The sequence below is a fragment of the Panthera pardus genome, unplaced genomic scaffold, assembly GCF_024362965.1.
Source record: "Panthera pardus isolate Hobbes unplaced genomic scaffold, ASM2436296v1 HiC_scaffold_12, whole genome shotgun sequence".
Taxonomy (NCBI): Eukaryota; Metazoa; Chordata; class Mammalia; order Carnivora; family Felidae; genus Panthera; species Panthera pardus.
Window position 1 is genome coordinate 106,017,253 of NW_026526677.1, and position 15,941 is coordinate 106,033,193.

The 15,941-nt window shown below is 41.1% G+C and overlaps 1 protein-coding gene across 5 annotated transcripts in view; it reads right to left on the bottom strand.

Annotated features, from left to right (window-relative positions):
- The window catches only part of POU2AF2 (POU class 2 homeobox associating factor 2), a 487,862-nt gene that overhangs the window by 364,158 nt on the left and 107,763 nt on the right, over positions 1-15,941 (bottom strand). For all 5 annotated transcript variants that reach the window (XM_053900520.1, XM_053900525.1, XM_053900522.1 and 2 more), the window contains exon 3: positions 819-910. The gene's annotated coding sequence lies outside the window, so the exon portion shown is untranslated. The remainder of the gene's footprint in view (positions 1-818; positions 911-15,941) is intronic.

The window sequence follows — 15,941 nt, forward strand, 5'->3', positions numbered from 1 at the left end:
CCTTCTTGATCACTTGTTTTGTGTGAGCAATGCATAAGGGCCAGGGTCCATGACAATAGGCTGGTAGGTTTGGTTTAGGTAGAAACTACTCTTCTGGAACCACATGCCCGATGGGGAAGTAGGAAACCAAAACTGGCTGAGTGCCTACTGGCAACAGGCACTTCATACGCATCATGTGGCTGAGTCTTCCCAATAACCCTGTGAGGACGTGCATGTTGTTATACTTCTGGAAAAGAGAAAACCTGCTAAGAGGAGTTCAACAGTTTCTCCCAAGTCGCAGAGTGAAAGTGGAAGAACAGCCATTCGCACCCATACCTTCCAGAATCGAAAGTCTAAGCGCTGCCCACCTCAAGACGAGAGAATCGCCATCGTCCTAGTCTCCGAGGTGAGACCGTACCCTCGCTTTAAACCTCTCAACTCGCTTGCTACACCAACATGGCTTCAGCTGCCAGCCACAGAAAATCCCGACTCCAGTGAGCTTCCGCAGTAAGGAACTGTGTTATCACACATGACAAGAAACGAAAAGATTCATCTTCAAGGCTCCATCGTCACATCTCCAACTTCTCTTGGCTCTGGCACCCTCTAGGCTTTGCCTGATACCAAGATGGCAATGCACAGATTCAGACATCACATCCAGACATGTCAACATTCAGACGCAGAAAGTGGGACATGTGTAATGGTGCTTTCCTCTTACAAGTAAATGAGACATTTTCCCAAGCCCCAGGACAGCTTACCTCACATCACCCTGGTTAGAACTGGATGCATGCCCACCTCTAAACCAATCCCTGGCAAACAATTATAGGCTAAGCAGGATCTACTCACTGGTGCCTGGGATGGAGTCAGCTTCCTTCCCCATGTTGAGAATGCCAGGATTATGTGAAGGAGAGGTACATTCCAAACTGGGAATTCACTGGGAAGAAATAAAACAGAAAGTAAATGCTGGGTTTGCTTCATTCATTCCATATCTCCAAGTTCTGCCTCTTCTGTTTCTTAATATTTCCCATGTTTTTTTTTTCTTATTCCCTCTGCTCCAATTGAAGCCCTTTTAATCTTTTCTCTAGGGTATTCTGAAAGCACCCTAGCTAGGCTCTCCACCTCCAATTCCCCCTTGTGTCCATGGCACATCAAGCTTCCCAAGGTGTACTATGATCAATTGACCCTTTTCTCCAGAACCCACAATGACTCTCAAGAAGGCATTGAAGACCTTCTAAGATTCAGACTCGATTTCTCTTTCCAGCTTTATCTCACACAAATTCTCACTCGTGAATCAAAAGCATGTACAACTCAATTACTTTGAATAGGTAAGAAGATAACTGTTTCAAAGGGACAAGGTGAGGGTGAAGGGAACTCAGGGGTACATTACCTTTCATGTTAACTATAAGCCATGTGTTAGGACACTTGCCCAACATGGAGAGATGAGGGTAAGCCCCATCCAGTACTATTCTAATGATATGCCTCTTTGTGACACCTTCAGAAACAATTTCCACCATAAAATTACAAGATGATCCTGACATCCTTTCAGACCGCTGTGGGTCCAGATCCACCCAGATCCATGCTGCCACCCATCAGAGACACCTATTGTTTTACCGATGAAAGTTCACCAGTGACTCTCCTGAGGGGCAAGACTGGAGAGAGACATTTCAGCGGTCTTGGCCTTTGTTCTTGAATTATCCCCAACGTTGGCATAAAAAATGATCTATTACAGAGGTAAATTAGGATACTGTGATGGGCTGAAATTCTCTTCAAATCCATTCATCTGCTGTCATAGGAACGGGTGTCCTTCATGTCTCTCTCCCCTACACACACACACACACACACACACACACACACACACACACACACACTAATGTGCACACACATGCACACACAAGCTGGGACAGTTGTGACGTGAAATTATGGAATAATACATTGAATACAGACACCAACCTGGCAAAAAGAATCTTCAGAAATTTTACTCATCTCATGATTCCCACCAATAATTCAGAGGACACACGATGCAATATCTCTAGCCCAGGTATTTAAGAATTATTCCCCTATTCACTTTCCACAGCCCATCTTGGTTTAGCCCCACCATTGCCCTACCTCACAATCTCTAAAGTAACCCACTTCCAATGGAAAGCAGCTGAGGGATGTCAGGGGACATAAAATGATTGAGTTTCTACATGTAACTATTATCACAGATTAGAATAGTTCATCTTGGGGCAGGGGGGAGGAGAGGGCTGCCTTCAGAGGCCTCTTTTGATTGTGGCAATAATAAGTCATCCCCTACTAGGGTCAAGGCACTCCAGCTTCTTAAAATGAGGGGACATCATTCAGAATCACAGACCCCTCCCTGATGTCCAGAATCATTAGATAAAACCTACATCACAAATATGAGAGGTAAAGAGCTGCAGGACTATTACAATAAATGTTCTGAGGAAAAAGGGCACACAGGTTTGCCAGTCCCAATGATTTCTTTCTTCTTCAAGGAGCTCCTCACATCCAGACAAAGCTGAGAGTTAACGACTGAATGAATTTTCAAAATGATTGACACCTAGGACATCTACCAACCCCCATGTGCTCCGCCTATCCACACCCCCATCACACCCAAATATCTATAGTAGCAGGTCTGTTATAGGTACAAGAAGAAAAAGGTACTGAGGGTGAAATTACATGAAGCACGAAAGAAGCTGCTTCTTAGTACCAGGGATTTAAATTCAAACATAAACCTGAAAGGTTCATACCATCTGCCCACTGCTTCAGCTAATTCTTTAGCGTTTGCCTGATAGAATGCTATGGCTCTTGAGAGGTCTGGCTTTCAAACTAACCAGTCCTGCCTGCTTCTGGCTGGTCCATTTTTACGTTCTGGTCTAAACTGAATCTAGAGTTAAACAAAAAACAAATACCTGTAAAGTAGGAGCTTCTGTCTAAATCTTCAGAAGATTTGGAGTTGAAATTGAGTCACCCATGGAATGGGACCCTCCACTGTTTGTTGCATGTGAGCTGAGGTGTGACAGAAACAGTATAGTGCAGACATTAAGGTCGAGGTTTGGGGGAGCCACCCAGGCCTGGGTTGATTCCTGGCTTTGCACTTAGTAGTTATGTGGCCTTGGACGAGTCATTTATTCTTAGTCCCTCCATCCATAAATTGGTCTATGCTAGTATCCCACATAGACAAATGAGATCATGCCTGCAGGGCACTGTTCCAAACAGAGTGAGGTCTCCATAAACAAAGCTGCTCTCAATCACTATATTGTAATTATCAATCAGTTATCCCAATTATCATACAGTTTAATTATCATATAGTTGTAAAAAATTCACTCGACTTAACATCAGTCCAAATACACTTTAGCCATAGTCTCCTCTGTCTCTCATGTTCTCCCTTGAATAAAATAGGTTTTCTGTGCATAGTTCTTCTTACACAAGTATTTTGCTGCATTTTAAATTTTAATAATTATAACATTAAATACCAAAAGTGAAGCCTAAGAAGAATGGGGGGAAATAAAGAAGAGGGAAGACTATCAAGAATTTATTTAAAAATCCATTTGAAACAAGGACATTTTTAGTGAGTTAACAAAAATCCCCCTCAAAGAAAGTAAAAGCCCAGATGGTTTGACCAGTTAGTTATACCGTAATGGTATGACCTCAGTACCTAACTTGACAATGATGTATAGGAAGAAGGAAAATTACAGACCAGTCTGTCTCATGAATACAAGTATAAAAATCCTAAACAAAATATTAACAAGCAAAATGCAGAAAAACATATAAAGGATAACACATCAAGATGAAAGTGGTTTCTCCCAGGAATGCAAGGTTGATTTCATAATAAAAAATATAATTTCAGTAATTTTCAGTTAATGTAATTCACTTCATTAAAAAATGAAAGAAGAGCAAAAAATAAAATTATCCCAACAGATACAGCAAAAGCAGTTCCAACATTAACACCCAATCATGACTTTAACTCTTAAAAAATGAAGCATTATTGGGGTGCCTGGGTGGCTCAGTTGGTTGAGAGTCTGACTTCGGCTCAGGTCATAATTTCATAGTTTGTGGGTTTGAGCCCCGTGTTGGGCTCTGTGCTGACAGCTCAGAGCCTGGAGCCTGCTTCTGATTCTGTGTCTCCCTCTCTCTCTGCCCCTTCTCCTCTCTCTCTCTCTTTCTCTTTCTCTGTCTCTCTCAAAAATAAATAAACATTAAATTAAAAAAAAAACCACTAAGCATTATCAACAACAACAAAACCAAGCTCATGGATACAGAGAACAGGTTGGTGGTTGCCAGAGGCAGGGGATGGGGGGCAGGTGAAATAGATGAAGGAGATAAAAAGCTACAAATTTCCAGTTATAAAATAAATAAGTCATGGGGATATAAAAAACAACAACAGAAAAAATAAAAGCTAGGCATAGTAGGAAATCTGTTAAAAGAGTTTCTACCAAAAACAAACAAAAAAAAACCCCACAAAACTTCAAGAAGCATCATACTTAATGATGAAAAGTAAAAAGCTTTGTCTTTGAGATTGGAAGAAGACAATGATGGCTGCTACTATTAGTATTAGAAATTAGTATCTATTAGTATTAGAAATTCTAGCCAGAGCAGTTAGGCAAGAAAACAAAATAATAGGTATGGAAATAAAAAGAAACAAAGTGTTATTACTCACAAATTATTTGATCCAGTTCATGGAAATACTAAATAAACTACAGACAAGTTATTAAAATTAATAAGAGAATTTAGCAAAGTTGCTGAATAAAAATCAGCATACTGAAATTAATTGCATTTCATGTGCCAGGAACAAACAGAAAATTAAATGTTGTAACCATTTACAATGTTGTCAAACATATGAAGTATCTAGGAATACCTATAACAAGACTTATAGAGAAAATTATAAAAGTTGACAGAGAGATGGTTTGGTGTTCACAACGATGTTTGGTTTTCTTCCATCCTATATACTTTCCTGCTTCTGGTGTTATCAACATGAATTGGTTTGAGTGAAGGAAGATGAGTGGAAGCTTTAAGCACCAGTGTGCTATTGAGCTATCTTTCTTTCCTACCACCCCTGAAACCAGCAATGGTCCAGATGCTGATGCTTCATCGGCTCAGGCTGCCGAGTGAGGATGACACAGAGGGGATCCCCAGCTGACCTACAATGGACAGGTGGCAGAGGCAAGAAATAAACCTCACGCTAAGTCACTGAGGTTTTGAGGTGGGCAGTAACCACAACATAACCTGGCCTATCCTGTCCATTACAGACATTACAGACTCCTCAAAAAAAAAATAAAAAAAGATGATCAAATTCAAGGATTAGATTACAAAACTTAACTCAATAATCAAAAACACATCAATTCTTGTAAAACAATTTAAATAGAACTTGATAATCTGATTCTAATAATTAAAAAGGTCAAGAAAGGTAAATCACTCAAAGACGAACAAAGGTGAGGAAACTGTCTTTCATGATGTATTATAAAGTTACAGTGATTAACACAGTGTTGAATTGGCACAGGAAAAGAAAAAGACTGATGGGACACAGCCAAGAGCCCAGAATCAGACCCACACATTAATGTACACTTAACCTATGGTGGAAACCAAAGTAATGATGACAGGATAGACTTTTCAACTTTTCCAAGAGAGATACTGAGGCAACTGTTTATCCACAGAAGAAAAAATGAAATTTGGCACTCAAAAGAAGTGAAACTCAAATAGTCAATAAATTCTTGAAAAGATGCTCAATTTTGTTAGTAACCAGATGAATATATGTTTGAACAAAAATAAGACATCATTATGCATGCATCAGATAGAAAAAAAAAATAAGCCACAATATCAAGTGTTGCTGAGGCTATAGAACAATGGAATGGAAACTCTCATGTGGTATGGGTGGGAGAGTAAATTGGTATAACTCTTCGAATTTCTGTTTGGTGTCACCTGGTCAAGTTGAATGTGTGCATATGTTATGATCCACTACTTGCACTCTTCACTAAATACACTAGAGAAAATGCTGTCTGTGTGCATTCAAAAACGTGTACAAGAATATTTAAAGCACCACTGTGAACAATGGGAACAGCCCAAATGTTAAGCATAAGTAGACTGGATGGGATAGTTATACAATAGGAATACCATACAGCAGTGAAAATTAGTAAAATACTCTTAGTTCACAATCTGGCCCCTGTTCAAAGAGGGCAAGGAGAGACCAAAGAAAGAAGTGAACCACTCCAGTTCAGTAGGCAGAAGGTTTAACAGGCAAGGGAATTCACACATGAGACTTGTCTTGAGCAGCTGTGAGACAAGTAGATCTCCACACCTTCCCACCAGAATCTTAAAAGTTGATGTAGAGGCCTTACTGAGATTCAGACATGTATACCATACAGATGGTTCCAATGACACCTTACTCTCAAGAATGCATCCTTGAAATGGGTCTGCTGGGGGAATGGTGGGACATGTTCCCTTAATAACCTAACCAATTATATCAATAAAATGGATAAATCTCAGGAATAAAAAAATCCTAGAAGAGTTCACACAATGCAGAATTATTCCATTTATATAAACTAATGAACATGCAACATTATTTAGAGATACAAACATTTTTGGTAAATCAGTAAAGAAAAAAATATGGTAAACATTAAAAGTCAAGAAGGTGGTACATCTGGGGAAGAGACAAGGGTATACAACTGGTAAGGGGTACTTTGGGGATGCCTAGGTGGCTCAGTTGGTTAAGCATCCAACTCTTGATTTGGCTCAGGTCATGATCTTATGGTTTGTGGGTTCGAGCCCCACACTGGGCTCTGCACTGAGTGCACGGAACCTGCTTGAGATTCTCTCTCTCTCTCTCTCTCTCTCTCTGCCCCTCACCCTGCTCCTTCTGTCTCTCAAAATAAATAAATTAACTTAAAAAAAAAAAAGAAAGGGGAACATGGCACCATGGGTGGTGGGCTTCCAATGCACTGGAGATGTTATTATTTTTTTTAATCAGGGGGGCAGGCACATGTGTATTAACTTTAAGCCACACATTTTCCTTTAATATACTCTTTTATGTGTGTATTTCATGGTTTTCAAAAAATCATTTTGAAATGATTATAGATTCAGAGGAAGTTGCAAAGAGAGTATAGAGAGGTCCCTGCATTTCACAATTTTGAAAAATGCCTCTCCCTCTGCCCCCTAAAATAAAAACTCAACATTAAAAAAAAAGAGAGAGGAAATGAGATTTGTAGAATGTGAATTTTGAGGAGCAACAGGCATGGGGAAAAGCTGGTAAACTACAGAGCGATTTTTTTTTTACTTGTCCTGTTTTTCACCTTGGAGATGAAAGTGTCAGGGAGCTATGGCCAACATTATCCAGGTAAAAAGAAATGAAACAGGACTGAAGAGATGGTAATAGAATGTGACATTTAAGTAGTTGAGAAGTGATATGATTCTAATGTGACCTAAGTCAATTTAAAAGTTCAGCAGTGCTGATCCTTAGGGGCACATGTACCCCCAATGTTTATAGCAGGACTTTCAACAATAGCCAAATTATGGACAGAGCCCAAATGTCCATCAACAGATGAATGGATATAGAAGATGTGGTTTCTATATACAATGGAATACTACTTGGCGATGCGAAAGAATGAAAGCCTGCCATTTGCAACAATGTGGATGGAAAGGGAGGGTATTATGCTAAGTGAAATAGTCAGAGAAAGACAGATATCATATGTTTTCACTCATGTGGAACTTGAGAAACTTGGCAGAAGCCTACGGGGGAAGGGAAGGGGAAAAACAGTGTCAAACAGAGAGGGAGGAAAATCATAAGAGACTCTTAAATACAGAGAGCAAACTACAGGTTGATGGGGGGAGGAGGAAAATGGGTGATGGGCATTGAGGAGGGCACCTGTTGGGATGAGCACTGGGTGTTATATGTGAGTGATGACTCATGGGAATCTACCACCAAAACCAACAGCACACTGTATATACACTGTATGTTAGTTAACTTGACAATAAATTATATATAAAAAAAAATAAAAAATAAAATAAAAAAATAAAAGTTCTCACTTTTAGAAAGGCAGGAGAACTTTTTTTTTGAAGCTATTCTGGAACTATTTCTTCTGAAAGCAAAAGATGACATTAAGTTAGAAAGAAATACTCAGAGTACCCCCAAGATATCCTTATGTGGTCTTGGATACATCAAGTCCATTTGGATTTTAGTTATAGAAAACTAGGTTGGTCTTGAGATAAAGCTCCCTATTCCTCTGTCAGTTCGCTAGCAATTGAAGACATTACTAAAATTAGCTTTGCTCTTAGGCAGAAACATGTACTTGACTCAAGAGCAGCAAGCACTCGAACACTTACGGTGCAGCCTGGGAGGAAGTATTATTGGTATCCTCCACAAGAGACGGTCTAATGACCTGTAGTGAAACCCTGGCGTGGCCACTTATTAGCTGTGTGACTTTGGTTAACTTCTCTGAGCCTCTGTTTTGTCATAGGCGCAATGTGAATAAGAAGACCCACCTCAAAAAAGTCATTGTGCCTATCTGACATTTAGAGAGCCTAGTACCTAGCGTTCAAAGTGTTATCTGCCACTGTAACTCTTGCTGAGAGCTTACTTTGTACACCAATGAGCCTGCCTATTAAGATGTATCTTCTCACCAGCAGGTCATGATCAATGGAATCTTTGTCCTTAGTGTCTCATCTGTGGGCCTTCCAAAGACTTGAGCATTCTTTGTGTGTGTGAGGGGGAGGTGTAAGTCTGAATTATTTCATGTTTGCTAATCCATTAGCATGCATTGCCTTATAGCAATAACTAAGGCTCTGTGGGAATGAGTCTCAAGGCAGTCACATTTCACTGGAGAGAAGAGAGAGTCAAGAACAAGTCAAAGCTCAGGATATCAGGGGTGCCTGGGTGGCTCAGACAGTTAAGTGTCTGACTTCGGTTCAGCGTGATTTCACGATTTGTGAGTTTGAGCCCCACGTGGGGCTCTGTGCTGACAGCTCAGAGCCTGGAGCCTGCTTCGGATTCTGTGTCTCCCTCTCTCTCTGACCCACCCCCGCCTGCACTCTGTCTCTCTCTCTCAAAAATGAATAAATGTTTAAAAAAATTTTTTTTAATTGAGACAACAAATGCTGGTGAGGATGTGCACTGTTGGTAGGAATGTAAATTGGTATAGGCACTATGGAAAACAGTACAGTGGTTCCTCAAAAAATTAAAAATAGGGGCACCTGGGTAGCTCAGTCACTTGAGTGTCTGACTTTGGCTCAGGTCATGATCTCATGACTCATGAGTTTGAGACCGACGTGGGGCCCTGTGTTGAACAGCTCAGAGCCTAGAATCTGCTTCGGATTCTGTGTCTCCCTCTCTCTCTGCCCCTCCCCTGTTCATGCTCTGTCTCTCTCTCTTTCTCTCTCAAAAATAAACTAAAAAAAATTTTTTTAATTAAAAATATAAATACCATAGGATCCAGCAATTTCACTTATGCATATATATTTGAATGGAATAATCATTACCCCAAAGAGATGTCTGCACCTCCATGATCGTGGCAGCATTATTTTCAATAGTCAAAGCATGGAAACCACTTAAGCGCCCACCAACAGATGAATGGGTAAATAAAATGGGAGATACATATACATCTCAGCCATAAAAAAAAAGGAAGGAAATATTGCCATTTGCAACAACATGGATGGACCCTGAAAGCATTATGCTAATTGAAATAAGACAGAGAAAGAAAAATACCGTGCAATCTCACTTATACATGAAATCTATATGAAACAAAACAAAATAAAATGAAGTCATAAATACAGAACAGATAGGTGGTTTCCAGAGGTGGGGTTGGTGGGTGGGCAGAATGGGTGAAGGTGGTCAAAGGGTAGACACTTCCAGTTATGAGAGAAAGAAGTTCTGGGATGTAATGTACAACATGGTGACTACAGTCATCACACTGTATCGCATATTTGAAGGTTGCTAAGAGAGTACATCTTAAAAGTTCTCTTCGTAAATTTAAAAACAACTTGTAAGTATGTGAGGTGATGGGTGTTAACTGGATGCACTATGGCGATCATTTTGCAATATACACATATATCAAATCATTACATATTTACATTTTACGTCACATTGACACATTACCGTGTTATGTCAATCATATCTCAGTGAAACTTGGCTGGGGTTGGGGGGAGGATGTGTCCAACCCTTGAGGGTCAGCGCCTAACCCGAAGGTGCAGAACAGGCCGTCCTCTTGCCAACAGGGCATCTCCCTACTGCCTACCTCCAGATCCTGGGGTTGCCAGCCTTTGCCCTGGGTCGAGCAGTTCTTCTCTGCTTTTGCTAACTACTTTCTCAGACCTGCTTAAGCAGGAAGAGGTCAGGCTTGAGCAAGGACTTGCAGCTGGGTCACCAAAGTGCTGGAGGGTAGAGATTACAGCGGGCAGAGAGGAGTTCAAAAGCTCCTGTGTTCTATGAACGTGCTATTTTGGGACTCTTCTTACTTTCTGGGCAAGCCTCCTGGGTGACTTGGTGATAGAGTCCCAGGGTCTAACGTGCCCTGAAGAAAGATGCCTACACCTTTTGCTAGCCAAAGTCAAAAGCACCTGGTCACTGAGAGCCCCAGACAGTAATACTTAGCCTTCCCGGTCCTGCAGTGTCCTCTGCATGTCTAACTTTCTGGGGTAGAGTTGGGGATGAGGCAGTGTTTGAGCGCAGTTCAGACTCCAGACCCTGGCAGTACTCACCATGACTGCCATTGACCCTCTTGACCTTGGCTGTGCCCACCAGACTTCTTCCAGCCCACTTCCTTCTATCTTCCCAGCTGGCATTCCCCCCTCTCCACCCTGAGCTGGTCTGCCCAGTCCCACGGACAGAAAAAGCCTAACGTTTGACTCTGCTAGCCCAAAGGAAATCCCATGGCCACAAGATGCTACCCTCTATGATTTCACATCAAATGCATAGGTGTGCCATTATTGTTACTAATAAAAATATCTGTCATTTTGAGAAATGTTCCTGTGTGTCAGAAGCTGTTCTAGCAAAGTAAGGGCTTTATTTTCACAGATCTTATATTTTGGGAAGAGATACAGATAATTTAAGCTTAATCCATTTTCTTGTAAAGGCAAGATAATTACATGAAAGGCAATTTGACAATATCTATTCAGATTTAAAATTCTTATTCTCCTCGGCCCAGAAATTATGTTATTCTTTCTCCTCCAGACTGTTTTTTGGCACATGCACAGATAGATATATGTGTACATGGATGTTCAGTGCAGCGTTGTTGGTAAAAGCAAAAAAGAAGAAATAGCTCAGTATCCATCAGTAAGGGAATGGTTTAAACAAATTATGACATAGCTAAATAATATGATTAAGATGTCAAAAAAATTACATAGGTCCACATGTACAGATAAACTAGACAGTAAAAAAAAGGCAGGAACAATATTACAGCATAATTACATTTGGGTTAAATAAAACACTGTGTGTCTGTATGTGAATGTTTTTATGTGTGTCTGGAAATATAGATACAAAACTGTTAATGCTGGTTATTGCTGGGCAGTAAAGAGGGCTTGAATGTTCCAGTTCTTGTACTTCTGTATTATTTTCGTATTTACAGGTGTAGGAACATTTGTAGTTTTCAAAGAAGCACTAAAAATAAATGCAACTTCAACAAAGTGTGACAAAAAATAAAATAAAATAATAGATTTAAATAAGTAAATACAAGATAATTACAGATGATGATAAATGCTGTGGGAAAAAAAATTTACAGGTGCTATGTGATATACAAAGGCCAATATATGGGCTTTTTCTTATAGAGTGACCGTGGTGGGTGTTCAAGCAGACATGAAGAATGAAATGCAACTATCCAGGGAAGAACCCCATGGGCAGTATCCCAGACACAGGAACAGCTAATGCAGAGGCTTTCGAGCCAGAGCAAGCTTTGCATGTTCCTGGAAGAGAACGGAAGCCTCTGGAGGGCTGGAGGGGAGCCAAGAAATGAAGCAAAGCCCAGAAAGGGATGGGTCAGCTCATGCTGGGCTTTGTAGTATTTCACCCTAGAACTCATGAAAAGAAAGTCTGATCTGATTTACGTTTCAGGAAAGTGCACTTTGGCTGCTGAGTGAAGAACAGATTACAAGGAGTAAAAGTCAGGAGGCTATTCAGAAACCACACAGGGGATTACAGTGGTTTAGATTAAAAAGAGCGGTGGCAGTGGCAGTGGGGTAAAGTGTAATGATCCTTGCAGTTTATAGAAAAGAAAACCGAGGCTCAGCAGATGTCAGGGGACTGACAAGACTGCATAGCCAACGAGTTGCACACAGAGACAGGATGCAAACTTCTATCTGTCTGATGCCCAAGGATGTGTTCCTTCCTCTGCATTGCTTTTGAGTGTGTGCTTTCTCATCTGTAAAATAATGGTTTGTATTAGATTATCTCTAAGATGTCTTCTGATTCTAAAATACTAAAACTTTCCAGCGAATTCATCAAAATGTCAATCAAAAGCAAACTCCCCCTGCTTAGAAACGTGTGGCGGTGTTGGATGTGATCTCATATGAGCCTCCTCAGTTCAGTTTCTGTGTCGCACGGTGAGGAAACATCCACGTCATACACAACACCCACGTGGTCTTCAGTTTTCAGGAACCGTCAAGATAAGGGTGAGAAAAGAGACCACATCTAGTCACTGCATCAGCAGGGGAGTCTCAGGTCGTCTGCAGAAGGCAGTCCAGACAGTGAGAAACAGTAGGTGGGGAGGGACAGCCAAAGGGGAACAAGATCGTCAGATAATCACTGGGAATAAATAACAAGACATAGATAAAATGAACAGTCAAATCCATCACCAGTAAAATCCTTTAAAAATTGTTTCTTCGTGGGGCACCTGGGTGGTTTAGTCGGTTAGGTGTCTGACTTCGCCTCAGTTCATGATCTAACGGTTCGTGAGTTCGAGCCTCGAGTCGGGCTCTGTGCTGACAGCTCAGAGCCTGGAGCCTGCTTCGGATTCTGTGTCTCCCTCTCTCTCTGTCCCTCCCCCACTTGTGCTCTGTCTCTCTCTGTCTCTCAAAAATAAATAAATGTAAAATAAAATAAATAAATAAATGTTAAAAAAAAATTTTTTAAGGCAAGGATTTCAGTAGTGTGGCAATACGTTCCAGATAGTCTAGGAGAGGCACAATGTCAAATATTTTGGTGGTAGAGCAGAGAGAGAAGGAATGACATTGAGAAGCAACTTCATATACTGATGGCTGGCTCAGGTTCTGGAGCCAGACTGTGCCCCCTGAAATCCTGGCTCTACCATTTACTGGCTGTGAGAGCTCAGAAAAATTCTGGAATCCACCGAGTCTCCGGGTCCTCATCCATAAAATGGGTTCAAGAATCTCATGCCATAGAGGAGCTATGAAAGCTAAAAGAATTAGTATATATAATTTACATAAATATAAATATGTGCCCGGTTTTGCAGTTTCAGAAAGCATGTCACTCAAGCATCGGGACTCACTTTTAGCTTTCCTTTTCTTTTGAGAATTTCCCGCTACATGTGAGGCATTCTGGGGGAAATGAGTAAAACATGCTGCACAAATAAGAAAAAAATCATTTCAAATCAATCAGTGTTTGAAGGCAGAAAAGAGTTTCCATAGGTAAATAAGTCTACTCATGTAAGCAAATATATTTATTTGAATTAAAATAAAATTTTTAATTTGCTCTAGCATCAGACTGGTTAAACTCAATCTCATATGCTCTTTGAAAGAGTTTAATTAAGTTTTCATTTCTTTTTTTTTTAATGTTCCTATAGCTCTGGTAAGTTAGGCGAAAAGGACCACTAATTAAAGCATGCACGAATAATGATTAAAAATGTAAGACGAGAAGAAACGCATCCCATGGCATCTCCTCCTGCTAAAATTCTTGTACGCAGCTCTTTGACGCTCACTTTCTCCTTTGTTGCGGCAAAAGTGCTACAGGTTAAGGGCTACCAGTGGAATGTCCTTGTCCCAAGTCAAGGCCAGAGTTTGGCCAAGCCATTTGGTTACCCGAAATCCTTTTCTTTCATCAGAGGTTAAACGTGGATGAGTCCTTATCGAGGTTTATCAAAGCAACTTCTTGGGAGTTTTCTTGCTTCCAGGCACCTCCAGAGCCCTCCAGATCCTTCTACGGTGAGGTTGGGCCTTGGCATGCAGTCCACATGCTCTTGGAGTCTAGAGGGTGGTCTTTTCTTATAATTGAAGCTCCCCTTCAGTAAAAAGAAAACTTGGGGTTGAGGAACGCTAGGGTTCCTGAGATAAGGTCCTATGTCAGCTGTCAAAATGCATAACCAAATGACACAGAATAATCACCCCTTCAACGATCCGATGGGAGTTCTTTCCAATCATACCATTCCAGTAAAGTGACATCCCCTGAGGTTCACTATGCAGGATCATATATAGTTCAAAGATGGTAAAAAAAAAAAAAAATGTTGTGTGGGATCCTGTCAGTGCCATCAAATCAAATGTCAGGAAGTGCAATCCACCCTGGTTCATTCCCATGCTTCAAGACAGAAATGGTTAGTTTACAGGAAAGTCCTTCTTAGAGAGGAAAAGAACTTTCAGAAACTCAGAATGAAAGGGCAAGTCAGGACTCTTACTGTTTTTATGACTTTCAATTGCTTCTTCATGGTCTTCCCATTTTTGCTCCGTAAACTCTGCTTCTTATTCTTAATGGTCTTTGGAGACCCTTTCCTTCTTTCTACTGGTGAGGAAAAGACACCCTGAAAAATCAGTTTGCTTGCTCTTCCTCTTCCAGAATGGCCAGAGGGAACATGTAAACAACCAGATCTCTGCTGATGTTCACTCTTCCATCCAGGCCCCTGTGGATGTTAAGGAGCTGAGGCTTTGGCTCCCATATTCAGCACCTCTCAAAAGCAAAGTATGACACAACACCTAACAGTCTGGGCTCTGGAGGGGACACACACAGATTTGACCCCATCACTTGGGAGCTTTGTGACTTTGTGGCCAACAACTGAGCTCTGTTAAGCTCCAGTGTCCTCATCTACAAAAGGAGGACATGACATCATTTACTTTGTAGAGCAAGTAAGATAACGCATTTAAGAGAACCAGACTTAGTGACGTTGGCTAGTTTTCTTACGCTCTGTGTCCTGACAATAATAAGCAGAGCAAACTGCACTCCTTCAGGTTTGCTCTGCTCCAGCCACAACAGCCCTCTCTTCTGTCCTCCAACAAGGTGGCCATTCTTGCCTTACACCTTTTGCTCTCACACCCTTCAGAAAGGAGGAAGAGGCATCAGAGTGTGGTGTACATGAGTGTGCACAGACTTATGTTGCACAGAGGCCCTGTGACCAAGTGGTGATTTTTTTTCTTTTTCTTTTTTCTTTATTTTTTGGTGTGACTGGTGACTCTTGCAGGAATAGGGAAACCATAGAGCTGGCCCTTGATCTGTCGCTAATTTCTGCCGGAACGTTCTCCTCCTGCCCATGGCTGGATCCTTCTCAACATTCCACCTCAAGTGCAATGTCATCCCCACAGACAGGCTTTCCCTGACCTTCCCAGCCTAATCATTCTCTATACTATTTTCCTGTCCTTAGAGCAGTTGCCCACTATCTGGAATTATCTTCTTTATCTCCATGCTTGTTTGTTGTCTGTCTCTCCACATGATAATGTAAACTCTATGAGGACAGTGCTCCTGTCTATCTTGTACATGCTATATCCTCAATGTCTGGCACAGAGTACACACCCAATAAATCCTTGTTGACTAAACAAATGAATCAATAATTCTTGTGTATTCCATGGAGTTCCATGAATTCTTCAAGGCCATGGCCATGGCAGGTCTGAGGGGTCCTCCACATGATATTGGAGGACATTAGCATGGACAACCTAACTTTCCTGTCCCCAAGCCTCCCATTCCAAGGTCTTAGAGGGTCTTTTCCTGTCCTGTTTCAGTGCATGTCCAAAGAGTCAACAAGTCAAGTATGTGTCCTGCTCCCATGTCACCAGATCTGCTATTTATGATGTGGAAACGGACTTCGAAATTATGCATGAGGGATGTCCCT